This window comes from Gymnogyps californianus, chromosome Z (genome assembly GCF_018139145.2).
Source record: "Gymnogyps californianus isolate 813 chromosome Z, ASM1813914v2, whole genome shotgun sequence".
In the NCBI taxonomy this organism is placed as follows: Eukaryota; Metazoa; Chordata; class Aves; order Accipitriformes; family Cathartidae; genus Gymnogyps; species Gymnogyps californianus.
The window spans coordinates 51,929,770-51,956,527 of NC_059500.1; the positions used below are offsets into that span (position 1 = coordinate 51,929,770).

The following is a 26,758-nucleotide window of genomic DNA, read 5'->3' on the forward strand; positions in this document are numbered from 1 at the left end:
TAAAGTAGGTCCTCTCAGCTAGGCTCCATCTATTGTATCAATCAGATTGGGGGGGCATAAGAGTCTTCCTGTTGCCAGGGAAATTTTTTCTCATAGAGTTGTATTCATACTGTTTTGTCTAATACAGTTTTCTCTTTGTTTTCTCCCTTAGTAGTATTTTGAACTGACTTTATTCATAAAGAATCGCATCTTTTATTTTCATATTATACTCAGCAGCTGTTTCATAATTTTTTTAATTTTTTTTTTTTTTTAATAACCATCAGGGAAAAAGACTGGTTTTGCTACTGGCATTTTTCTGCATGCTCATACACTTTTGACTACATCTGGATGAATACTGAAGGAAAAAGGAAAAAAAAAAAACCCAAACCACCACATTATCTCAAATCTATTGAAAAATCCTTTTGAATTTTTTTCCACACTATTTCAGCAAATGCACTTGCTGGCATGGATGCTTCCAAGAGAATACAAGTTAAGCAAATGTTGGGGAATATTGACTGACAGTGAATTTCAGATGAGTAATTATGAAAAATCACATATGATGCCTGATACAAAGATTTTCAGTCACGTGAACAGTAGGATGAAGTCATTCAGTTCAGTTATACTGATTTAATGGTCAAGCATGTGTTGATACTCTTTGAAAATAAAGGTTACGTTTTAAAAAAAAAATTAATTGTAGTATTGCAGTGCATGAAAGCCACTTACATGTTCTTGGATTCTATTTTCATAGGCTCTTAAGAACAAAAATTTTCCACATAATAATACCAACTACAAAATAAGTTAAATACACAACACTTACTTAGGTGCTTTTTTATCAAACATTTTATTTGCTGCAAAATATTTCTTAGTAATACTCACCTTGCTCAGTGCCTGCTTCTGCCATTTGTCAATTCTTTCTCTCTCAGAAGGGATCTTTTTATTCATGAGAACTTATTTGCAATAATTTTGTTTGGAAGATTTAAAGAACAAAAAGATTGGATAATTAGGGGAGGTTTATTATTATTTTACCTAGGGGTGATCTGATATGATTCTTAATACATTTGATAATGGTAAATTGTTTACTTCCAGTTTTGACTTTGGCAGGCATTGCATAATTTTTAATTGTTTAATAAAGAGAGCGATGCATAATTTTACCTTGAGATATTTTGCGCACATTTGAGAAATTTGAATGTATTTGGAACCACACATTCTACTACAGACTACATTGGATCACCTTTATCTTTGCATTTAATTTAATCAAAAGGATTTTCTATTTTGCACATGCAGTTTTTAAGCGTGTGCTACGGTTTCATTTCTCACTGCTACATAGATGCACTGGGAAGAAAAAAATGGCATATTCAATGGATTTGGGTTCCATTTCATTTTTTCATCATTCACATAATATATAGTATATAGACTTGAACCACATAAGGAAAGCAGATGTTGATCAAAGACTTTCTTACAGTTTCACATCATTGTAAAAATGAGATTAGATATTGCCCGCCCAATGTTAAGCCTCCTGTGTGCACTGCCTTGTACTGTGTTCTTACAATTTGAGAAACAAAGTCAGTCAGGTAATGATGATTCAGTTTAAACTGAAGGTTAAGTTGCTTCTCAGGAGGGGTTAAATTTTAATTCTTTACTTACACGGTGGAAGCCACATGAAATGCCGAAGTATCAAAACACAAGCTCGCTGGGAGACATGTTTTTACTTTTAAAATCTGTATTATCCATAAGGTGGCAGTGTGGCAACTATTTTTAACTGAAGTGGAAAAAAGGGAACTCCTAGACCGATTTCCAAGGTACAAGAAAAGCAACACAGCAACAATTTTGGTGTTCAGGGGATTTTATTATTTTATTTTATTTTATTTAAATGTATATACCTAAAACAACTTAGGTTGCTGAAAGACAGAAATTCCTAGGACTGAAATCTCTTTTGCTAATACTTGACTTCAAGCGAAGAAAGATTCTGGCAAGCTGTAGAGGAAATATGTAAAAATATGTTAAATATGCAGTCTACAAAATATTAATCAGGAGCAGGATGAGACGCTTAGTTATGAATACGTTACATGGTTTATACACATTCCCTAAAGGAAGTTCATTCTTAGAGAAATAACATTTCTTTAAAACATTAGGAGAGCAATTATATGCATGTGCATATACACACATAGGTACACCCACAGATGAAAACAATTCCAAAAATAAAACATTTTCAAACAACCTGAAGTTGTAAATTCACAAACACTCTCCCTCTGCTCCCCTTCTCCTCTATCCCCTTAGCATCTTTCTTTATTAAACACTAAAGCTTAGACAAAAGAGATGCAGGAATGTTTAGTGGATTCTTCACTGGCTTCAAGTGTGCATCATCCCAAAAGCTTCTCAAAAAAAATCCTCGAAAGTTATGAAGTGTATCACAAAAATGCAGATGGAGGAGAGCTCAATGCCTGTCCTTCTCAGGTGTTTTCAATAGGTTTGATCTCATTTCTGCAGTTAAAGTACACATATAGAAAGCAGTTGGCCATTCCTACTCAATTCTGAACATGCAGATGGGTAACGAAAAATTTGGATCAATATCAAAAGTGCAATTTTGATACAGACCATGTATTCATATGAAGTCTTTTCAGAGCTAATTTCCTTCTAAAAAATATTTACTATAAAGGCACTTCTTGCTGTCACGGATGGAGTGATGCACTTCACTCATAAGAGAGAGACAGCAATATGTTTATTAATATAAAACAGCGATTTAACAAAGTTTGATAGTAAATGCGACAGTGTTTTAACAAGATTCAATATCAAGGTACACTTGATTATTTACTGCATAGAGGACAGGTTCAGACAAAACTGTCAGGGAGACCTTCCATTGAGTCATGAGGTTCAGAAAGGACCCCTTTACATTCTAAACTCCTTCTCAGAGGGCAGTTTAGATACAGCTGGATCCAGACTTAGTCCCAGACTTGGTCAATGATTTATGTCTAAAGGATTGTATATGCACAATCAATCCTTTATATCACTTAGCTAAGATTTCAAAGTTTCAGTGCTCTTATTACCAATTCACTTCCTGAGTATCTGACGTGATAAGGATTCTCTCAACCTCAAGGAGTAACCTTGAGAGGCGTCCCTGCTCAAAGGGAGATCCTGGCATGCAGCCCGCTGCTGTGCAGGAGAGCTGAACGGGTCCTGGGCTGTCCACTATTTATGGACTACGATGATTGACTTATAGTCATATTTACATACCAACTACAGATGTTAGTTTCTTACAAATTTGGCTTGAGTCGGACATTGACCAGCACTGTGGTTAGGTGGGTGCATTGCTCAAATTAGCCCTTGGCTATTGTGTTGTTATCTGTCTCCCTCGAATTCACACGAACAGATGCATCCATTATGACTGCCACTGGTGGTTATCACTTGAGCAGGGTTACGGGAAATAAAGGTCAGGTTGGCGGGGGACGGGGGGAGAGGAGCATACCATCACACTTCCAAAGTGCAGAGAATTTCAACACAAACAAATCCGTTGGTTTGGAGTTGGAACTAGAGGGCCTTTACATCCTAGAGAATTAAAATAAGTGAAGAGAAAAAAAAAAGAGAACAAGTTAATGTTCAGAACTGAATGCATTTTTTTCCACTGTCTACAACACATTGCTGATAATCACTGGCTTTGCTATTTTAAGTCAAATTGTTATGGTTAAAACCTAGTTCCAGTGTCAGATTTGCAGTGAATTTTTTGCTTTTAATCCTTTGGATTAGCAGTTTTCTCGCACAACTGATTTATACAAATCACAAAGCTACAAAAAGCAGATAAAAACAACCTACTGTCATGGTTTAACCCCAGTCAGCAACTAAGCACCACGCAGCCACTTCCCTCTCCCCCCTCCCAGTGGGGTGGGGAGGAGGAAAGGGAAAAAAAAAAGTAAAATTCATGGGTTGAGATAAGAACAGTTTAATAACTAAAGTAAAATATAACACTAAGAATAGTAATAATGAAAAATAATAATAATAATAGTAATGAAAAGTAATATAACAAAAAAAGGAAAGGGGGGGGGAGAAAAAAACCCAGTGATGCACAATGCAATTGCTCACCACCCGCTGACTGATGCCCAGTTAGTTCCCAAGCCGCGATCTGCACCTCCTGGCCAACTCCTCCCTGTTTATATACTGGGCATGACGTTCCATGGTATGGAATACCCCTTTGGCTAGTTCGGGTCAGCTGCCCTGGCTATGCTCCCTCCCAGCTTCTTGCACACCTGCTTGCTGGCAGAGCATGGGAGACTGAAAAGTCCTTGGCTTAAGATAAGCGCTACTTAGCAACAACTAAAACATCAGAGTGTTATCAACATCATTCTCACACTAAATCCAAAACACAACACTGTACCAGCTACTAAGAAGAGAGTTAACTCTGTCCCAGCTGAAACCAGGACACCTACATTCATCATGACATTTGTCTGTATTTAAGCAGTTTTCTGTGCATTTATAAAGGCCAGCAGAATAGCTTTTCTATTCCACAAAAGTGCTAAAATTAATATGTATCTTCTTCAGAATGTCTTTTCATTCATGTCTTTTTTCTAATTGGTAATATAAAACTATAGCTATTTGCAAACACAGTAATTTTGCAGTTCCTTTGAAAAAACAAGCAAGCAAGCAAACAAAAAATTATGTATGCTACCAGAGGAAAAATTGCAAAAAGTGCATTTTCCCAAGGCTGTATAAATATTGTCTTAAACTCTTAGAGGTATCAGTGATAAATTTTCATCTTTCTGACAAGTATTAGATGAAAAACAGTTAGAAATGGTTAATCATATGTTTTACCTATAGAATACTGGTGTTTTCTTAATAAATAATAATTATTTGTTTCACTCACTAAGTGGTAAGCACAACATTTCAGGAAGTATTTAGGTATCAGTAAAAGAGCCAGCAAACAAAAAAAAAATCTGCTAAAATCAGATTAAAAGAAACCAACCAAACCACCAAAGCCCTCAAAAACTTCCATTTTGGTCACTTAGGATAAAACTGATGAGAAATAAATTAAATCAAAAAGAGAAGAGGATTATAATTCACCGGCAATGTAGTGATGCATAAGCTACTCAGTGCTTTAGGTGTCTGAATCAAATGTTTAAAAGCAGACCATGCTGCTATTAGGTTTGCACGGGGTTTTTGTCACTTCACAAGGGCAGTTCCCTCTTGAACCCTACAAATTACAAGTGGAAGCAGGTGGCAGCCTGCCTGGTTAGTCTTCCTGAAGAAAAAGGTCCTGGAGGTATGGGTCCCCAGACCATAAATAGCCTACGGCCCTGAACCTTGTCAATCCACAGCTGGAATGGATCTGCCTCCTGCAGGCCTCAAGCTGCTTCTCTTTCTACAAGGCTGCTTGCAACGTCCACATAGCTCAGTAGTGAACAGCTCTACACCCTGTGCAGGTGCCGGCAGTGTGTGCTGCAGGGGTGGCCTCTGTGAAAAGAGGCTGGAGGCTGCCCTATGCAAGACACAGCTGGTTCCAACCACCTCCAATGGACCCACCAGAGGACACAGCTGAGCCCCTCAGAAAAGATCTTGGTGCCTCTAGGAAAACATGTTTAAGAAAGGGTAAAGATGCTGGACAGTCAGAGGAGGAAAAAATAGTGGGAAAATAAGAGTTTCCTTCCCAGGAAAGGGAACACCAAGGGCAGAGAAGGAGAGGGAGGGAGTGCTCCAGGTGCCGGAGCAGAGATTTCCCTGCAGCCCATGGAGAGAAGCACACACTGGAGAGGGGGAAAAGAGTGAGGAGGAAGCTACAGCAGAGACAAACTGCTGTGTCCTGACCACACATCCTCCACCCCTGACACACAGCCTGGGGCAACTAGAGGAGTCAGGAGTGAAGAATGAAGTTGAGCCTGAAAGAGAGGGGAAGAAAGGTGTCATTTTAATGTTTGTCTTTGTTTCTCACTACCCAGATCTGTTTTAATGAGCAATAAATTAAATTCATTTTCCCCAAATCAAGTCTGTTTTGTCCATGATAGTAATTGGTAAGTTATCTCCCTGCCTTTACCTTGACTCATGAGCTTTTTTCATCTTATTTTCTTCTCCTGTCCTGCAGAGGAGGGGGAGTAAGTGAGCAGCTGGGTGGAGCTTTGGCTGTTTGTCAAGGCTTAATATCACAACAGGCTTCCCTGTTTAAAGCCTAAAACTGTCACTCTTACTGCTACAGGTCCATTTGCTTTCACAGTTCTTCATAAGCTATATCCTCTCCTTTGCCTCTCTTTCTACACTGTTAGGGTTACAGAGGCGTGTCCCAGCTCCTTGTGCAACTTGACCTATTTAAACGGCAATGTGTCGCCCTCTAGATTTATACAGGAACATAGATAAGTCTCAGTCATTTTTTGTTTCAAGTTTCTTCAGATTTTTCTTCTCATTTCATCCATGTCTCTTGTTACCTTCTCCTATATTCTTTATACTATGTTAGATCTTTCCTCATTTCTCTCCTCTGTTTCTTTTGTGACTTTTTTTTTCCCTGTCTGAGCTTTTATAACACCTTATTTAGAAGCTCACTTTTTTCGGCTGAGAAACTATACCACCTCTAGAAGAAAGGAAGGATGAGATAAGTGTCATTATGAAAAAGAAATGTATGGAAAAAAAGAAGAAGGAAAAAGAAAACTGAGTTTTCTTGAGAGGGTTCACAAGAGAATTGAACTGCAGTGAACAATGCTGTTTTCTTTTGCCTGGCTTTGGGGATCTTTTGGGCTTAGTCTCTTGGAAATTCAACTTTAAAAGCTCAGTTCTCTCTCTGTGCACACCTAGGCACCCAGTTGGCATTCTCCTCTCCAACATCAGCAAAATCTAAAAGAAACCAGTGTTTGGAAGTGTATTCTTCCCTTCCCCATACTTACACACAAGCACATAAGCAGACTGCACAAGACTTGTTTTCTAGCACCACGTGATTTGGGAGCAGGCATATCTGGGAAAATGGGGATGATAATAGGTGGCAGGTGTGCCATGACAAAAGTAATAGAGCAGAAAGGTTCCCAGGATGTGATCTTTCACTTTCTTCTTTTTTGTCTACTCAGCACATTGGTGATGAAAGAAATCTCTTTTATCAGGTAATGTCACTTGGACAAGCAGAATTCTGATGTGGGAAGCCTCTCCAGCCTTTCCAGCCTGGATTTCATGCCATTGGTTGTCCTTAGACTGTATAAGAAATTGGTAAAGCACAGGGTCATGAACTGGACCACATCTCTTCTTGTTATCACACTGTCAAAGAGTCCTGTTTAAAACAAAACAAAACAAAACAAAACAAAACAAAACAAAACAAAACAAAACAAAACAAAACAATCTCTATGATAAAGAGAGTTATGAGGATAAGAAGTGTGTGTTTGTTTGATTAATAATCTCAGACTATTTCTGTTCTTTTCAGAAAAGGGATACTTGCTTTCAGACTCTTTGCTGTCCTTTCTTCATATCTCCACAATCAAGAAAAAGAAACAATCTCATACTGAATAATTTAGTAATCTGTTAACAAAGTTAGTCTGTGTTTGTCTACCAAAATACAGTTTTTCAACATGGAGAGAACTAGTCCTGTGCAAATCCAATAAGCTTCTTACATTATACATGTTCTTCAGTCCTGAGTACCCTACCTGCCAGCCACCAATAAGACTGTTCAAACATTTGGGGTTTTACACTTATCTTCATAGTATGGCAAAGTTAAAACTTTCCCAGGCTATTCAGTGATCAGTAGCTAATTTACTCTGTATTCTTTGTCTCTCCCCTCTGCTCCTAAGTGCTAGTTTCTGCAAAATACATTCTTTTAAGAAACCTCAGCAATCTTTTACTTTCAAATATATATGAGGGAATTGACAACTTCCATTGCCCACTCAGATTCTTTATGACATCACCAGTCATGAAACAATTTTCGAAATGTCTGCAAGGGAGGCCTCCACATTCCCAAGAATTATTACACCATTTCCAATATTGTAACAGTGGTCTGTTACTGGTTTTTGCTGTGCAACTCTTCTACTCCACTTTCAATCCCAGGGTGGATTCAAGAAAACAGTCTAACAGCATGCACATTTTTGTTTAAGTCAACCTTTAAGGAGCCTTCTGAGTTGCCAATTAGTAACGGGTATTTGCCAGACCCTAGTCTCATTGCTGCAGGATGCAGTACACAAATGTACCTCTCTCCTGAGGGAGGAATTTAGTCAGGATTTTTGGTGGAGTAACTATGTGTTCTTTATTAGTGTTCCAGAGAGTGAAATCCAAAGAGCAAGAGTGGCACAAATTTCTCCCAGCAACGTCAATAGGGAAAAAAAATTACTTAGCTGCAAGCAAAAAGGAAAGAGATGCTTTAGAGTAATTAATAGCAGATCCAGAGGATGTTGTGCAATAAAAAAATCCGTAGTGAATCTGAATCATGTTAGTTGAAAATATGTGAACCATCCCTCACTATCCGAAATTTGAAGATCCTATGAATCTTATTAGCAAGGCATTCATCTAGCTCTGCAAACTACCAATGTGTCAGTGAGAGCTCTCAGCCTAAATAAATGAATTGCAAGAAGTGCTTCAAAAGTTTAGAAGATTTCTATTATTTTGGTATTTTTACGTTTTCTTTAATGTGTGTTGAAAGGGTGTAAAAGATAAAAAACAGTGAAAACCATCCTATCTTGAACTTAATATAAACACCATGTGTTGTGGTTTAACCCCAGCCGGCAACTAGGCACCACATAGCCGCTCTCTCACTCCCCCTTCCGTGGGATGGGGGAGAGAATCAGAAGGGTAAGAGTGAGAAAACTCATTGGTTGAGATAAAGACAGTTTAATAGATAAAGCAAAAGCTGTTCGTGCAAGCAAAGCAAAATAAGGAATTCATTCACCCCTTCCTGTCAGCAGACGAGTGTTCAGCCATCTCTAGGAAAGCAAGGCTCCATCACGCATAATGGTTACTTGGGAAGACAAACGCCATTACTCCAAACTTCCCCCCCTTCATTCTTCTTCCCCCAGCTTTATAGGCTGAGCATGACGTCATATGTTATGGGATATCCCTTTGGTCAGTTGGGGTCAGCTGTCCCAGCTGTGTCCCCTCCCAACCTCTTGTGCACCCCCAGCCTACTCACTGATGGGGTGGTTTGAGAAGCAAAAAAAAGCCTCGACTCTGTGTAAGCAGTGCTTAGCAATAACTAAAACATCCCTGTATTATCGACACTGTTTTCAGCAGAAATCCAAAACGTAGCCCCATACTAGCTACTACAAAGAAACTTAACTCTATCCCAGCCAAAACCAGCACACCATGTTATGCTTGAGTGGACAAAATGCCCATGTTACCATCATCTGAGGTAATCACACTGAATTTTAATTTTGTTGTGAGATGTTAATCTGGAATGTTGTGGCCACCAAGCACATGTGTTGCCTGAGAAGACTTAATTGGATGATACTATTATTTAGCATATTATTTCCCATGGGCAAATTAAGCTCAAGTGTTTAGCTCTGTGGATCCTTGAGAATCTAATGAACTACCCTGGGATCACACACAAGGCAACAGTGCATACACAGTGATATACAACAAATCACATTTTAATTTCTTCAAACAAATAAATAAGTTCTAATATTTTAGGGAAAAATTATTACATTTGCTTTCTATTTTAAATTTGACAATGAACCAGTTAAGTGTTTATGCAAGTACACTTATACAGGGCTTAGCATTACATTAAGTTGAATTAGAAAGCAAATGAATATATCATTCTATCTCCTTTTGAAATACAACAATGGTATTTGTGCAGCCTTTAGTTCTATTCCTCTGTGTCCTGGTTTCGGCTGGGACAGAGTTAACTCTCTTCTTAGTAGCTGGTACAGTGCTGTGTTTTGGATTTAGTGGGAGAATGATGTTGATAACACACTGATGTTTTAGTTGTTGCTAAGTAGCGCTTATCTTAAGCCAAGGACTTTTCAGTCTCCCATGCTCTGCCAGCAAGCAGGTGTGCAAGAAGCTGGGAGGGAGCATAGCCAGGACAGCTGACCCAAACTAGCCAAAGGGATATTCCATACCATGGAACGTCATGCCCAGTATATAAACAGGGGGGAGTTGGCTGGGAGGGGTGGATCACTGCTTGGGCATCGGTCAGTGGGTGGTGAGCAATTGCATTGTGCATCACTGGTCTTTTATTGGGTTTTATTTCTTTTTTTTTTTGTTATATTCCTTTTCATTGCAATTATTCTTATTTCTTGTTAGTAGTGTATTTTATTTTTACTTTAGTTCTTAAACTGTTCTTACTTCAACCCACGAGTTTTACTTTTTTTTCTTTCCTCCTCCACACCCCACTGGGAGGGGGGAGGGGGAAGTGGCTGCGTGGTGCTTAGTTGCTGGCTGGGGTTAAACCCAATTGTCAGGGACAATTCAATGTAATTTGGGGTATCAGCTGATACTATATTTTAAAAAATTAAAATGTTATCTTTATCTGCTTCAGCAAAAATTATCTATTTCAGGCAAGTTTATGGAAGATATACTTTTGTGATTTTGTGGAAACTTTATTTGTCAAAGGAAGGGAATTGCCTCCTGAAGCCGTTAGCTATGAGATGTGCATATGAAGACATGAAAATCTTCTGAAAGATTTAAAAAAACCCAATAAAATAATTCAGCCAGTGTAATTTTTACCTCTTAGTGGGTAAGTGACTTTTGTATTTAAGTTCACTCACCAAAACAAGAAAGAAGTTCTTCCAAGACTGATTCCTAATGCCATGAATTACTAAGAGAGTCTCTTACTGGGATGAATGCATTGATCATCCACCATCTCTCATTAGTCTTTTGTTGTCAAGGACAAGGTCATTTTCTGCAACTTCTTCATTTTCCCTCCTAAGATATAGGAGAAAATAAAGATGTAGGAATCAAATCATATCTTACCAAACCACCAAGAAGGTACAAAAGCATATAAAATAAATTGATGAATTTGGAAAAAAATCAAGATCTGCCACAATTATAGATTTATTATTTAGAAATACTCTATGTTTATTCCTTTAAATGATTACTTGTATTTTACATTACAAAGAATTTCTCTTACTCTCTGAAATTGGTTTTTAATAATATAGTCTAAGAACCATCAACTTATTTAGCATAAGTTTTAACAAGTTCCCGCTCCTACTTCCTAAACAAAACAATCAAACATGTTAAAAGAAGAAAAAAATAATATATGGCGTTGACTTCCATTTGTAATTTGAAATACAAAATTTTTCTCCTATTCTACCAATTTGGCTGGATATAATTCAAAACATTTTCAGCATCCAAAATGAGGAAGGTTATTCTTGCCTGATCCATTTTGTGTTTCGTTCCACTCTTTCACTGATAGAAAAAGTATTTTTTAACCACTGTTACTAGGATATTTATTAAAAATAGATTTAGCAACAGTACTAACAGGAGAATTGTGTGGCAAAAATACTTAAGTTAAAATAAGTAAAACTCAGATTAGTTTCGATGATTATATGGTAACTGTGTAAACTCTAATTTCATTTTTAGTGCATTTTTAATAAATCACATAGCAAAGGGAAGATTATCAGCAGTAAAAAATAATTTTAGGGATAAACCCTTTTTCCTTCTTATATCTTAATTCAAAACTATTAAAAAAATTGACCCAAACATAATCTTATGCCCGTTTCCTTGAGATCCAACATTTTTGTGAGCAATATTGTGTCTTCACTTCTGTATATCTGCAGTGAACTTTGGCTGGAAGGAGGAAAGGAATCTATTTCCTAATGGTTAAGAATGTTTTATTATATTAGAAACCTTACTTTGTATAATTTGCTCACTGTAAGACAACTTAGATGAAGAGAAAATGGACCACTGCAACAACCTGACAACCACATTTATCCATAAAGAGGGTTAGTTTCATATCAGATCACACCTTCAGCTCTATGAAACTGTACTATGATGGAAAGAATTCAAACAGTAGGAGAGAAATCTCCAGAACTCTATTATTTTTTTTGTTAGATACCCAGCTAACAAGCAAAGCTCTGTATCATTTTCCAGTTGCATAGTCACAAATCTAATGAAGCAGCAGGATCACTGGAACCAAGGAACATTTTATTTTCTTTGATTTTTATAAACATGTAGGCAGGGCCAAGAAGAACAGTGTTATCATTTTAATCAGTAGTCCAAAATCATGTGTAAATGAGTATGTATTGGAGTAAAGATAGCGCTTACAATGATGTCAAAAGCATGCTGACCTGAATCAAATCAGCTGGTCCATCTTGTGTATTTTGTCTTTGGCAAGTGCTAAATGCAAGATATTGAGAAAAGTACCAAAAAAACCCCTGCCCAAACTTCAAACCTCCACACCAACAGTCTTTCAGTTTACATATACAATAGCTTATTCTTAACTGGAGGTTGCTTCCACCCATTGTTGAGTGGGTTTGTGTGTTTCTCAGAATTTTTTTTTAAATCTGCCATGGTCTGAGTTGCCTTGGCTGTGCCAGGAGCCAGTCAGAGCAGGGACCACTCCAGGTGCTGCCCTTCACTGTCTCCCAGACGAAGCAGGCTTTCTAGAGCTCCCATTGACTTGTGAAGGGTGCTATAGTTGTTTTCCATCAATAAAAATCTGCCTACATGGGGTGTCTAACCAAGTTAATCTGCTGTGAGACCTCAGCCCTTGATCTATACGCCTGGGCTTTTCCTGGAGTTTGATAATTCTACCTCATAATCAGGAAAAGAAGAGCCAACAACTGGACAGAGGAGTTTTCTAAATACCATTATATTTGTGTTTTTCTGATATTCCTGAAAATAATTGCTTTTTGATGTGTTCTTTTTAATCAGAATGAGCAAGAGATAAAAGAATGTGAAAAAAGAATAAGCATAAGATAAAAGAATCTGAAGAGGAGCATTTCAGGGGCTTTCCTTCTCTTTTTTTAATTTCCAAAGCATTTTTGCCTTCCTTCTCACTGTATTTCCAGAGTGTATAGCTGTGTACTTGGAGCTGATGGTGAGACTTTTCTCTTTCTGGGAGACAAAAAGAAAATATATATATTAGAAAGAGATTATGAAAATGTTGGAGAATGACTCAAAAATAAGCAGAATTTGTAAATTTTTTAATATCAGAATATATTCACTATCTATGGTCATTAGTCAAAGTAAAACAGTTTTGATTTTCCAGGAAAAGAGGTGAATGTCCAGGTATGAATGAGTTAATTTTAAACCATTCCTCAGTTATGTAAATGCACAAAAGGTAGTGCCACTTTCTATTCTTATTACAATCGTGACACTGTCACTATAATTGATTAATTTTGTGCCATTCTTTCCCAGTGATCTCTTTGTCACAAGAATGAGCTATCACAGAATTTTAATGCTTAGTACATTTTAGTTTTCATAATGTATTCTGATTCTTATTCTAGTGACAAAGGTTGGCACAAAATCAGACCATATTCATAACAAAGGCTGCAAAAATAAAGCGGGAAACTGTATAGAATCCATCTTCATGACAATCTCAGGACAATGAGAACAGAAATATCACAAAACAAAACTCTTTGTTCTTGTGGCAGTCTTGGTATTGTAATATCAATGTACTCCAAAATGCATTTCTGAACCTTTTGGATTGGATGTATTAAACTCATTTTGCAGTATGGATATCTTTCACAATATTTTAAAAAGGGGACAGTGGGAAAAAAAATAGTGGGAAAAAAAATAGTGTCAAAATGTGATTTGTTAGAAATACTTGTAGTTTAATGGAAAATACCTTTTGGCTGCTCGCTAATTCCTAAATCCATCACTGACTTACTGGGGGGAGGGAGTCAGGGCAAGCAGGGAGGAAGGAAAAACCAATGGTTGTTTTTCGTAGAACCTTTACACCACAAACTAATTGTTTCTTTCAGGGCCTAGTGTTAGAACAATTATTTAATAAACTGCTAACATGGCAAAACTGTGAGTATCAAATACAGGAAACCTTCAGTAAGTTAGAAATAATTGCCATTTATTGAAGTTGTGGATTGTCATGTTATGAATTATAAGTAATCTCCATGTTCTGCTCCTAGAAGGAGCGTGAGCCAAGAACCAACGGTGAATTTATTTTTGGTTCTCTAGGGTAAACTAAGCTATGTTCTTTAACACTAAACTCATTGATTGCATACAATCTCTACATTTGTCTATGCTTCTGTCTAATGTTAGTTTTTCTTTCAGCATGCCAATTTTTCAAACTCTCTGTTGGAATGAAAACTATTATTAATATGCAAACAGATAGGTAAACAAGCCTGGCTATTTTGTACTTTTTTGTAAACAGAAAGAAAAACAACCTCTTCAACAGCTTGGTGGACAGATAATTGGATGGTGAAAATATTTTCTGGTTTAACAATGAAACGATAATCATAAATGTTTTAATTCAAAGGTCAGTCCATATTTCTAATTTGAACAGTTTACACATTTGGCTGTGAGCTCACACTTGACATAAAACTCAAAGTTGTATTTTATATTATTTTTTATATATATTTCTGCAATCCAAGAATAATAGAAGGGAATACCAAGTACTTACAGTAGAATTTATTAACTTTTAGTGTACTACAATGCAACTTCAGAAAGAACACTAAAATATTTATGCATGTATGGGACATCTCCTGTCACCTGTATTGCACTACTGCATATAGAAGCTTGACACATATTTAAATATTGCAGACTGGAAGCTAAGAAGGTATACTGGGGAGATACTCCATGCTTAGCTTTTCTATTCTAACCTTTGTCTCTGCTGTTGCCCACTGTTGAAATCAGAGTATTTCACTAGATGCCTTTTTCGTCTGACATGATAGGGCTTCTCTAATAGCAACTAGATACCAAGAAGTACACAGTCTTTTGGAAGAATAGTATTTAAAAAAAAAGTATTTCTTCTTATTTCCTGTTTCCACTGCACTACAATTCCAATAGGTAGTACAGTAATAAACACTCTCCTAGCTCTGCTCAGGTTTGTACATTTGTAATACCATTGTTTTTCAACGTTGAGAGAAGGTTAGTGAAAAAAAATCCCTTGTTCAGACTCTGGAGAAAGATCTCTTCTTCATGGGATCAAGATTAAATGAAATGCCTTATTTAGCTCTCTGAATTCTTAAGTGTATGATCATCTATTGCCCTGGGAATCCATGATCACCCCAGGAGGGAAGCAAAGGGGTCTTGCTTACAGGAATCATTTTTTAGACCACAATTTCAGTATACAAAGAGAGGAGCTAGCATCTATTATTGAAGCCAGTGAATTTTAAAGCTCAGCTCCCAAACACTGATGACCAAGAACTATGCTCACGTGTGTAGATGTTCAAATGCTATTTAGATATTTTCAGCATTCAACATCCATCTGGAGTAAAAGCTGAACACATCCTCCAAAAGAAAACAACAGAATCTTATCTGAAAACAGACAAATACACAAAAATTTGGACTTAAGTTAGTGGAAATCAAGTCTGTTACTATCCCAATTGAAATGATCTCGGAAACAAAACCCAAAGATCAGCAGTTTTGTAATCTATAAGCTACATGTGGAGTTCCTGGAATTAACTCTCTACAACATTTGTCTGCATGTTTTTATCTCTCAGAGACATTCCTTTAAACGTTCAGAGACAGCTGTGCAATTGTCTATGAATCTGTTTAGTCCACATACTGGATTTTCCAAAATATGCAGTCATTTATTAATATTTGCCAACCTCATCCCCATTACATTAAGAAAAAAACAATTTCTCTGGAGGACAAGTGCCTACACCGTTGTTAACACTGCAGGACCTGTTGGTATATATTGCATGCTCCCTTTTTGCATGTCTGCGTCTCTCCAGTGAAAGGAAACAGGGCAATGGGAGGAGAGAGGAAACAAGTATTTGTGGCCCTTCACGGTATTCAGCAAGCAAGATGTGCCCCTAGATTCAGGAACTGGGAAGTGCCTCCTGGTCCGACGGATTAAATTTGTAATTGTAATAACCCTCCAGGGCCTCTGTCCTGGTCAGCTGGGAATTGGCACACCAGGCTGGTTGTAAGTGTGTTTGTATCCAAGTGTGTGTGAGTGTGGGTGTCTTAAGCATTTTATTCTGCATTCTGCAAATTTTACTCCTCTGATTCAATCAGAAGTAAAACTCTTAGACAAACTAAAGTGAAAGTGTTTTGTGTCAGGCTAGTTATCCCCCTGGGTGACAACTGCAGGAAGATGGCCAGTCTGCTCTTCCCTGTTTGCGCTCCTCTCCCCTGCGGACCTTGAGTGTGTGTGATCCCTCCTCCTTGTGCTCAGGTGTCTGTGCTCTCACTCTGAATAGTAATGGGATGCAAAATATGCTAGTGCGATGAGAGCTCCAAATCATTGCCCTAGTGAGTACCCTATTAAAACCAACAACAAATTAACATTCAAATCTGTCCCCAGGTAAACCAAAGGGAAGTGCTGCCAGGGATCACACTTGTGTAGCTGCAAGCAGGCTCAAGAATGAGGGTCAGTTCTACAGCCCACCCTGTTCTGTACATTTAGGGAGGAGAAGAGTCAATTTTGGCTCTCTGAGTAAGGTTGTCCCAAGTACAAGTGAAGGGAGAAGAAAATCATGTCTCAAAGAAAGCAAGTGACCCATTTCTGTGGTTTTGTTTGTTTGGGATTTCTTTAAAACACAATGTGGATATATTTTATAAACTATGAGAATATAGGATTGCTTTGTGAAATGACAACTTTCAAACCCTCTTCTGAGAAACTTTAGAAGTTATGTCCTAGCAATACTCTATCTTCTTCATTTTTAAGAATTGTTCAGTGTAAAACACACTACTTTTTTTTTCTTTCTTTCTTTTTCTTTTTTTTTTTTCCCCTGGGGAATCAAACCAATAGGATCTGTTGACAAATCTCTTTGGCAGTCTTAGTATCAATGGTGATTCCTCTGGATGCTCTAGAAAGGAAGTCCTGGAAGAAGACAGTTGACTGGCAGATGCTGCTTGTGTGCCTTGAACATGGCTAGTTACAGTTTCTGTGTGAGGAGTGTCAGTACTGGTATCCATTACAAGACTCTGATCAGTTGCTGTTTCTCAAAGCTCAACTTCAGCATTTCTGATGTTGCCGTCTAAGACCCTTCTTGTGGTAGTAAAACTATAATTTTTGGCGGCTACTCCAGTTTCTTTGCTGACTCTCTAAATATCTTCACATTCTGTTATTCCCAGAAAAGAAGATGGAGACTCATTTTCCTTCTCATTTATCTGAGTTGTGCCTGTCCAAGTAATGTTGCTGTCAAATTCAATACTTTCTAGCTCCTTGTCACTATCACTATCAATTGTAATCACAACTGGAAAAGAATGTGCTGAGTTACTTGTATGAGCTTTCTAGTGTTTATTCTTATGTTTTGCCTTTTTCTTTTTACGATGCCTCATTGTATCATTTTTCCATCATAGACTGTCTTTACACTTGGACGCCTAATCTCTTTTTTTCATTTTCTTACACTTTGTCTTGCTACTTGCTTGATTGTCTGAAAAGCTATCTTGAGTTTTGTAGCAGTCACTGAATTTTCATAATGTTTTCTTGTGGTCATTTCTTTTCTCTAGTATCGTGCTGTCCTTGACTGCATTGTCCAAGCGGTGAGTTTTGTACTTCCTTTTTCCAACTGGCTTTTCACTTTTAATTCCATCAGTACTTCCAGAGGATGTCCTTGACCTATTGCTTGATTGACTCCTTGACCTGCAGCTTTCATAATAACAGTAGTGTCTCTCACAGAGTCCCTTCCAGCTCTGCAGACCTATAATTTCAGTAAAAGACTATACTGTATTCTGGACTAGTAGCTTGCCTTGAATAGCGAGCATTAGACTGAGTCCTCCTCCTGCATGAGGATTCATAGACTTCTTCAGCCATGTTTTGACTATAAAAAGCAGAACCCTCCTGGTATCTACTTTGGCAATTGTCTCTCATATAGTAATGATGACTTTCTATGCTTCTTGATCTTCTTTTGCCAGGGCCTTTGCTATGTGCTCATGATCTACTAATTTCTCTGGGTGTAATGCTTTCATGACTTAAAGAGCCTCTCTGGCTTTCTTGAGAGGTGCTGGTGTCATGAGTTCTCAACATCCTCTTGTTTCTTTTGCTTCTGGGTATCCTACTATCTCAGTTTCTTGATCTTCTCTTTTTAATTGACCTTTGCCACGATGCTCCTTCCTAGTCCTACGGCCATGACTGCCTTGACTGTGCTGTGAATTGGATTGTGGACTTGTGGACTTCCCTTTTCTGCACAATCTGTGATTACAAGGAGAGCACATTGTGTCCTTTCCTGAAGAGGGGCTCCAGATCAAGTCCTGTGGAGACAGATCTTTTACTTTGCATTTGTTCTTATCATCTTTCTTCTTGACTGCAGGAGATGAGCAGCTTTTACACCTACCTACATTCTCTGAATACATGGAGTATGGCAAAGAACTTCTGCTTGGTTCATGTCACTACAACTGTGAAATTGAGTTGGCTGCTGTTTATTCACGTCTTCCCTTTTATCTTCCCTGACTGACTCATCAGTGTCCAAAGACAGCTCAACTGGCTCTGGCATCCTCTCAGCTAATGGCTTAACATACCCAACAATAACACAATTGTCCAAAAAACAGTCACGGTCATTTGAGTCAGCATTAGCCTGTAACTGAGTTTACTGTTCAGTTCTCTTCACAGCAAAGTCCTCACCAGAACTTTCTGAAACCTCTAGAGGAGAACTTATCATTGCATGAACCTCTCTCTCCTGAAATGGACAATGATATTCCTGGAGTTTCATCACCCAAGGGGGATTGATCAATATCAGTCACAGATGAACTGTGACCTAGTTCCTGAGAATCTGCCTCATACAGAGATACTGTAACAACTGATGAGTCTGAACAGCTCTCTTCATCATATAATGGAGCAGGAGAGTCATATTTAGCATGCTGATCATATGCTTCTAAGTTAAAAGGAGATAGGGCAAGACTGACGAATTCAGCTGAAGTATGGTGTTCCCATGTTAGCGTGTTATGGTAAGGAAATCTCCAGCCATCAGGAGATTTTTTTGGCTTCAAAAAATGGCTTCAAAAAATGAAGGTCTTTTTTTGAAGGTCTGAGTATATACTCCTTAAAGCCACCTTCATCATGAATTCTGTGGAAAATAGAATAGGAAGACTGCTTGCAGAGCAGGCATTCTGCTTTGGTTTTTGACCGCTCCTGGACAAACCAGAAAAAGAACCTGTAGAAGCAGTGATCTAGATAGCCAACATTGTCAAATCTGTCCAAGCAGATGGGGCTTTAGTATCAGGAGATGCTTATTTAGAGTCACCAGATGTACTGGTTTTGGCTGGGATAGAGTTAAGTTTCTTCATAGTAGCTTGTATGACGCTATGTTTTGGATTTGTGCTGAAAACAGTGTCGATAATACAGGGATGTTTTAGTTATTGCTGAGCACTGCTTACACAGAGTCGAGGCCTTTTTTTGCATCTCACACCACCCCACCAGTGAGTAGGCTGGGGGTGCAGAAGAAGCTGGGAGGGGACACAGCTGGGACAGCTGACCCCAACTGACCAAAGGGATATCCCATACCATATGATGTCATGCTCAGCATACAAAGCTGGGGAATGAAGGAGGAAGGGAGGGGACGTTCGGAGTGATGGTGTTTGTCTTCCCAAGTAACTGTTGCACGTGATGGAGCCCTGCTTTACTAGAGATGGCTAAACACTTGTCTGCTGATGGGAAGTAGTGAATGAATTCCTTATTTTGCTTTGCTTGCACGTGCAGCTTTTGCTTTATCTATTAAACTGTCTTTATCTCAACCCACGAGTTCTCTCACTTTTACCCTTCCAATTGTCTCCCCCATCCCACTGGGGAAAGTAAGCAAGCAGCTGTGTGGTGCTCAGTTGCCAGCTGGGGTTAAATTACAAGTCATAGAATCATAGAATCATAGAATCATAGAATGGTTTGGGTTGGAAGGGACCTTAAAGATCATCTAGTTCTAACCCCCCTGCCATGGGCAGGGATACCTTCCACTAGATCAGGTTGCTCAAAGCCTCATCCTGCCTGGCCTTCAACACTTCCAGAGATGGGGCATTCACAGCTTCTCTGGGCAACCTCTTCCAGTGTCTCACCACCCTCACAATAAAGAATTTCTTCCTCATATCTAATCTAAATCTACCCTCTTTCAGTTTAAAACAGTTACCCCTCATCCTGTCACTATAACCCCTGATAAAGAGTCCCTCCCCAACTTTCCTTTAGGCCGCCTTTAAGTACTGGAAGGCTGCTATAAGGTCTCCCCAGAGCCTTCTCTTCAACCTCAACTCTTTCAGCCTGTCTTCACAGGGGAGGTGCTCCAGCCCCCTGATCATCTTTGTGGCCCCCCTGGGAGGCCCTCCTTGTATCTGTTGGCATCTGGTGCAACTTACTTGTGCTAGCTTAGGGTAAAATGTTGCTACCCACTGCAAACTCCTTAGCTGCTGAAGTCATGTTCCACAAAAGTAATCGACAGAAAGATCATTAGTGTTCCAGAGAAAAAAAAAATGTTAAAGTCTAGACAAAGAAACCCATAACCATCGCCTTTAAAGTTAAAAAAGCCAACATTAGCCAGCACTGAAAGAATATTAAAAAAAGAGACAACACAACACTAACTACTTTGCTTGGTTTCTCTGCAGAAGACTTGAGAAGTGTAGGTGTCATGAGTAAATTTCATCCCAACACAGAAAGGAAGGACGCTGAAAAATATCCAGGCTTAGGAACCACGTTTCTAGAAAACCTGCTCTTCCCAATGAAGTAATCTCATCTGCCTTCACTAACAAGAGTGGAACTGTCTTTTCTCCTTGATTTTTAAGTGGAGGTCTTCATTTGCAGCACCACCTCTTTCAGGAGAACGTAGGAGTCTGTAGGATCATGTATTCACGGAAGTCCTGAAACAGCTGTTCCCTTGCAAATGCAGACATGCCAGAAATATAGCAACTGACACCTCCTGCCCCCCAAAACACTGACATTCTTTCCACCCTTAGAAGCCCAGCCTTGACACTGGTGTTTGTTCTTTCTGACTTCTAAAGGACCTCTTTTTTGCTTTTCAGTTCTACATTCCTCTTTTCCTACTGATGCTGTTTCTCCACTGTCTTCTTTTTCTCTCTCAAGGTTCAGCAGCTGTTCCCTTGCTGCAGACTCTGTAAAGTTCTTTGGGGATAAGGCACATGAGAAACTAGCATGAAGTGGATCTCCTGGGCACTTGTTCTGGCAGTCAGCATGCTGTAGCTTCTGCTCAGTGGTGCTTCTATACTGCTTGAACAGTATCACAGAATAAGAATGTATCTCCACAGAATAAGATGTATTGAAAGTGAACAAGAGAAGCAACAGAGGGGCATAGTAAGGCTTATGGTCAGAGGACGGGCAACAGTCTGATCTAGTGACTTTGGAAGCACTGGCAGAACCAGACACATGATGTTGCTCGAGGTGCTGCTGCACTAAGCTCATTATCCTGTGACATTACAGCAAGCTATGAGTTCTGCTGGCTCCAGGGTCAATTGCTACCAGTACGTAACATGTTGTGATTTACCTGATCTGTACATACAATGAGTAATTTTTAAACTGTTCAAGCAATTCCAGGTCTCTGTTTCACATTAAAATCAGGCTCTGGAGTGTTGCAAGTTTTAAGTGGAGCTTGAATCATGCTGGCATATGTGAAGACTACAGGTAGGACTTGCTCTGTCTTCCCCATTCTTAAATGACTGTTTTGAAGTGGTTCAACAAGATTCTGATTAACATCCTCTGAGACACATTTCCAAAAAAGATCAACCTTTACATATTAAAAATACAAGAACAGTTAGTTCCATCCTTTAAGAAAAAAACCAAACCAAGTATTTAACCTAAAGTACCAGTCTCAAAGTTCTGCTGGGCCTGTATTGTTCATATACCCTGTGCTTCTGCTTTACTGGGCCAAAAGTGCTGGCTACTATTGGTGGACCACGCATAGAGATTGTTGGCCTAGGTGACCTCCAGAGATGCTTACTACCCTAAATTAGTCAATGGTTTTATAACTATAACAGAAACAGCCAGATGTCATTCCTACACCCATCCTCAGGTATGCAGTGCCTTTGTATCTAGTCAGACTGTCAAATGTGTTTAGCCATAAATGTATCTATTTTAAAGTTATTTTAGGTCAAGATTATGCTTAGGCATTATGAGTCAGTGGAAATGACTCACCAAGTTAATTACACAAAAGTCATTAAGCCATCTTTTGCAGCAAGCCCAGGAGCAGGTTGTAACCACATGCTGAATGCTAGGCAAAAAGCATGCCATACAGGCACACGAGACATACACACGCTCACACAGGCACAGGCATACATGTGAGTGGACAGAAAAGTCGTGGGCTTGTGCTCGCCAATGAGTGCATCTGAAAGTGTGTGTTCCATTCTGTGTGCAATCTGTCCTGAAATAGCCCTCTGTGCAAAGATCACTGCAATGGCAGAGAGTTGGAAAGATTCACATGAGAAGCAGTCTTCTCACAAAAAGTCAAGCTGGCGCAGAAGATCAGTCTTTGGGGTTGCATTTTTCACGTGTTATAACCAGCCAAAAATACAATTACACAACAGCAGTAAGTTTCATTAAAAAAGGTAGAGCAAAACCTACCCACAAACTTTAAAATACATATTAGGAAATGTGTGGGAGAGGTAAAGACATTTCCACACATAGAAGAGAACCATAAAACAACTAAGCCAATATTCAAATTGACATTGTGCACATGCAACACTGTCATATCCAATTGTTGATATTCCTGACACTTATTTTTCTAAGCAGTCACAGAAATCCAATTCTCTCATCCCTTCAGGCAAAAAGAACATGATACTGTGCTATAGAAACATGGGAGTTTCTCAAATCTCTATTCTGTCTCAAAATATTTTATTTTCCTTTGATAGAGACAACAGTTACTATTACTGAACCCTGTGATTTCTCTATTTTTATAATTATTTTTAAGAAGGGATTTAGTACCTTCCTTTTATATCAACTGGTGAATTCGCTAATTTAGTTTATAAACCTTTTCAGCCAGCATTTACAAATATCATTCGGTAGTTTGGACAGCTGGATTTTAGATGACATATTTGGTGTACTTTATAAATGATGAAATTTATAAGGAAAAGTTGTGCATTCAGCTCTATTTGACTGTATTTCATAGTGAGTAGCTTAAATTGTGAGTATGTGTAAGTTAACAGAAATAAAATTATTTAGTGAAATCCAGCTTTTGCCTAGGTTGCTTTTATATAAACAAAGGTTTTGCATCTTGCAGGAATTTATAATTGATCCTTCAATGAAGTCAATAAAATGTTGAACGTGTCAGTCTCAGTTATAGCTGTCATATTTACCCTTGGATACAATGATTTAAGATTATTTTTCTGATAAAACAAAGACTTGATAAAAGATACAGATCACAAACATGCATTTATTTAAATCAAATTATTGGATAATATAAAGACCATCTGGAAGCATGATTGCGAGGTAAATGAATGTTTTCCTTTTTCCAGTATAACTGCATATAAAATGATGCCTCTTCCTTCTTAAAGTTTCTTTTGACCAGAAGAGGGAGTTAGTCAAATTTATGATAAAATTTTTTTAGGTACTATATAAAAGAAATATTTTGTAGTAAGTGTATAAATAGACCATTCATGAAATTTCGTGAAACTTTAAAGAGGTTGCAAGGTATTAATAGCTGATGGCAAAAAATAAAATAGATAAAAATAAATAACCTGTAACATATGGGGATTTCTGTGGAAGATACAAAATTAAAATGAGAACTATTAAAACCCAATTTGCACAACTTGAACTTAAAACAGAATCAACAAGACTAAAACAAAACCAAAAATACAGTACAAATTATTTTAAATTTTTAAACTTCAATTTTTAATCTGAAATGTTAGTGTCTCTTTAGTCTAAGGTCATTGTCCCACTTAGGATCTTAAAGGCTTTTTAGTTATTTTATTCTTTTTGTAATCTTCTGGTAGTTACCATGCTTTTGTGTAAAAAAAGTGCTTTTTGCTAAAATGAATATTTTTTTCAGACCAAGTGCAAATAACTACATGACTGAAGCATTTTTGACATTATTATTATTTGAGCAAGTTTTTTTTCTGTCCCCTTATGGATAACTTTTCACCTCTGTTACTTGGCCTTTTAAGAGCCTTTCTGATCCAATATTAATGCAAATTACATTGTCATGTTTTGTGACTTTTCTACACTTATCACTCCGCTATAGCCTAGATTCACAGATTTTTTTTTTTTTATTTTTGTTTTTTTTAATCACTAATGGATTTGCAGCTAACCTATGGCTCCAGCCATGGCCAGCTGCCTTCAGTATCATTGATGTATGCATTGTGCTGATAAGTACTGTGGTTCATTTTCCTCTTGGGTAAGCACAGTTAAAAAAATAAGATGGGGTGGGGGAGAGAGGGAGAGAAACTCTCAGACTAATAATTACCTTAGCCTGAGACGAGGATGACAAAACACACTTGATTGCTTTCTAACCTTCAGTACTGTGTAATGAAATATGGCTGCTTCAGGACAGAAAATATGTGATAGCTTCTTGTCGTTTTAACGTTATTTCACTAAATTCCTCAAAACTGCATTTCATTCAGTATTATCAGTGTGATAATGTTTTAATTAAAGGGCAAATCTTGGTCTAATTATGAATTCTTTCCCCACATCAAAAGGACTGTCCCTAATATTCTCAGTGTCATCATTTCTTATTACATTTTAATTTGTTCGTTCATCAGTGTGAACTGAGTATCCTAATATGTAAAGAATCATTCGTCATGATTCAGTGATCTAACAAAGCTTGTTGAAAGGTGAACTGATTAGTAAAAAGAAAGAAGATTTCAACCTTATGGAACATATTACGAAATAAATTTTGTATGCAAGAGTACTTGTATCACACAGGAATACAGGAAAGACTTCTTCTGATATGTATTTTTCTGTATTACATACAATTTTGTCTGTTTCTTGGTCTGAAAAGGAAAAAAAAAACAACAGAACATTTAATTCCTTGCTAGAGAGATTTTAATTCAGCAATAGTGGTTGGTGCTGTACAACAAGTAAAGATTTTGTGATTTTATTACATACTGATTATGAAGATTCAAGGTAGACCTGGCCAGATAAATGGATAAAGTCAGAAGTTATGTATATCTCAAACTGCTCCAAGAAATGTCTATCTGTATATCTGCATGTTTACATAGTTTCTGTCATTAGTATCCCATAATTCCTTTATCTAGAGGTAAAAAGTAAAAAAGGGAAATGAATCATCCAAACTGGAGAAACATATTGATATGTAGCTGATTAAAACTAAGAAGAGATTTGAATATAGATAGTCATGCTTCTTTTAAGAGATTTTGGTTTTAAGAAAAATCACACCTATTCTTTCCTTGTCTTGCTACAAAATTCATGTGGGTATCTCTAAAAATCCATCTGTTGTTGGGGTTTTGCTGTATCATAAGCATTTGCTACATCATGTCATCTGTTGACATCATAAATAACTCACAATTACTTTTATGGCTTGTTTTATCTGCAGATGTTTTTAGAGTGTATACAACTGAGCGTTTGAGAAACAGCAGCATTCTAGAAGTATTATTTCCAGAGCGGTCCAAGCAACGAAACCTTGAAATGAATATGTCATCCATTTGTCTTTCATTTTTATTTGCATTGTCTGCAAATGTAAAGTTGGCTTTGTTTACTTTAAGACTGACAAGTAAACTGGGTTACAATAACATTTTACAAACACAGGGTTAGCATTAGCATTATAGTTTGCACCAGGCTTTTGAAGTGGATCTTCTGACTCTCTCCACTGACCAGGCTTTAGTTCACTTTGTGTCCTGGGTCTGCAAACTGGATACATTCCAGATGAAACTGAAGTGGAAAATCTGCTTCGGGAGTGCACACAATATGACCCAGTTGTTAGAGGGCATTCATTGTTGAGTGACAGACAGGAGTTAATCTCAGTTAAAAGCCTTGAATCACATATAGTTTGGATGGTGGGTCCCAGCACGGACTGGGGACTACCTCAGTCTTTTACCATGTGGTCTTTAATATGCCTGTGTTGTACCAGTTTTCAGTGATTGAATTTGAATCTTGAATGCTGAAATCCAACTCTTGAATCTCTGAATGCTTGCTTTAGGTCCCCCATACATTTATGTGGAGAGCTGAGCAGTGAAATTCACAAACACCACACTGAGAAACTATCTGTAGCTGGACTATAAGTAATGATAAGGACAAATGTATTTTTTACACCAGATTTTCTCCAGTATTTCAATATCTTTCCAACTGATGTAGACAAGTAACTTCTTCAGTTCTTTGCTCTGAGCTCTCTTCCAAAAATTCCTGAGACCTTTCTCTTACTTAGGGTCATTCCTTTATACCAACACATAGCAATGACAATCACACCTCCCTCCTACTGCAGCTACAGCTAGGTAGAGAATATTCACTCATGATATGATAAACCTGTCCCAATTCTCTATTTCTTCTGATGGAACTCAAAAGTACATCTGGTTTGTTTTCAGTAGGAGGCGAAAAGTAAAAGATGTTGACGGCTGTGGACTGAGGTTGTGCTCAGCCTTCCCTACACAAACTGCTCCATTTTGCACAGAATGCAACAAATAAAAACATTTTAAAAACAAATTCTATATGCTCAAAGAAGAAAGGTGGAGTGATTGTGATTCCCTAGCCTACTGCTTATTTCAGTGGGTAGAAACCCTAATTTTCAGGCTGCCTCTGCATTTGACTCTTTCCTAAACTATCTGAACTTTTTCTGAGAAATTCTACCTTGCCACAGCATCTAATTTTTCTGATACAGATTGCAGTTTAAAAGTCACAATGCAGCTAATTGAAAGCCCTGTTATAAGGCTCATCTCATTAAATACTGAAATGCAAGCA

General features: G+C 37.9%; 1 pseudogene; it reads right to left on the minus strand.

Annotated features, from left to right (window-relative positions):
• Positions 1 to 16,710: 16,710 nt before the first annotated feature.
• LOC127027759 (E3 ubiquitin-protein ligase Topors-like) lies at positions 16,711 to 21,322 on the minus strand (annotated as a pseudogene).
• Between the last annotated feature and the right edge of the window lie 5,436 nt (positions 21,323 to 26,758).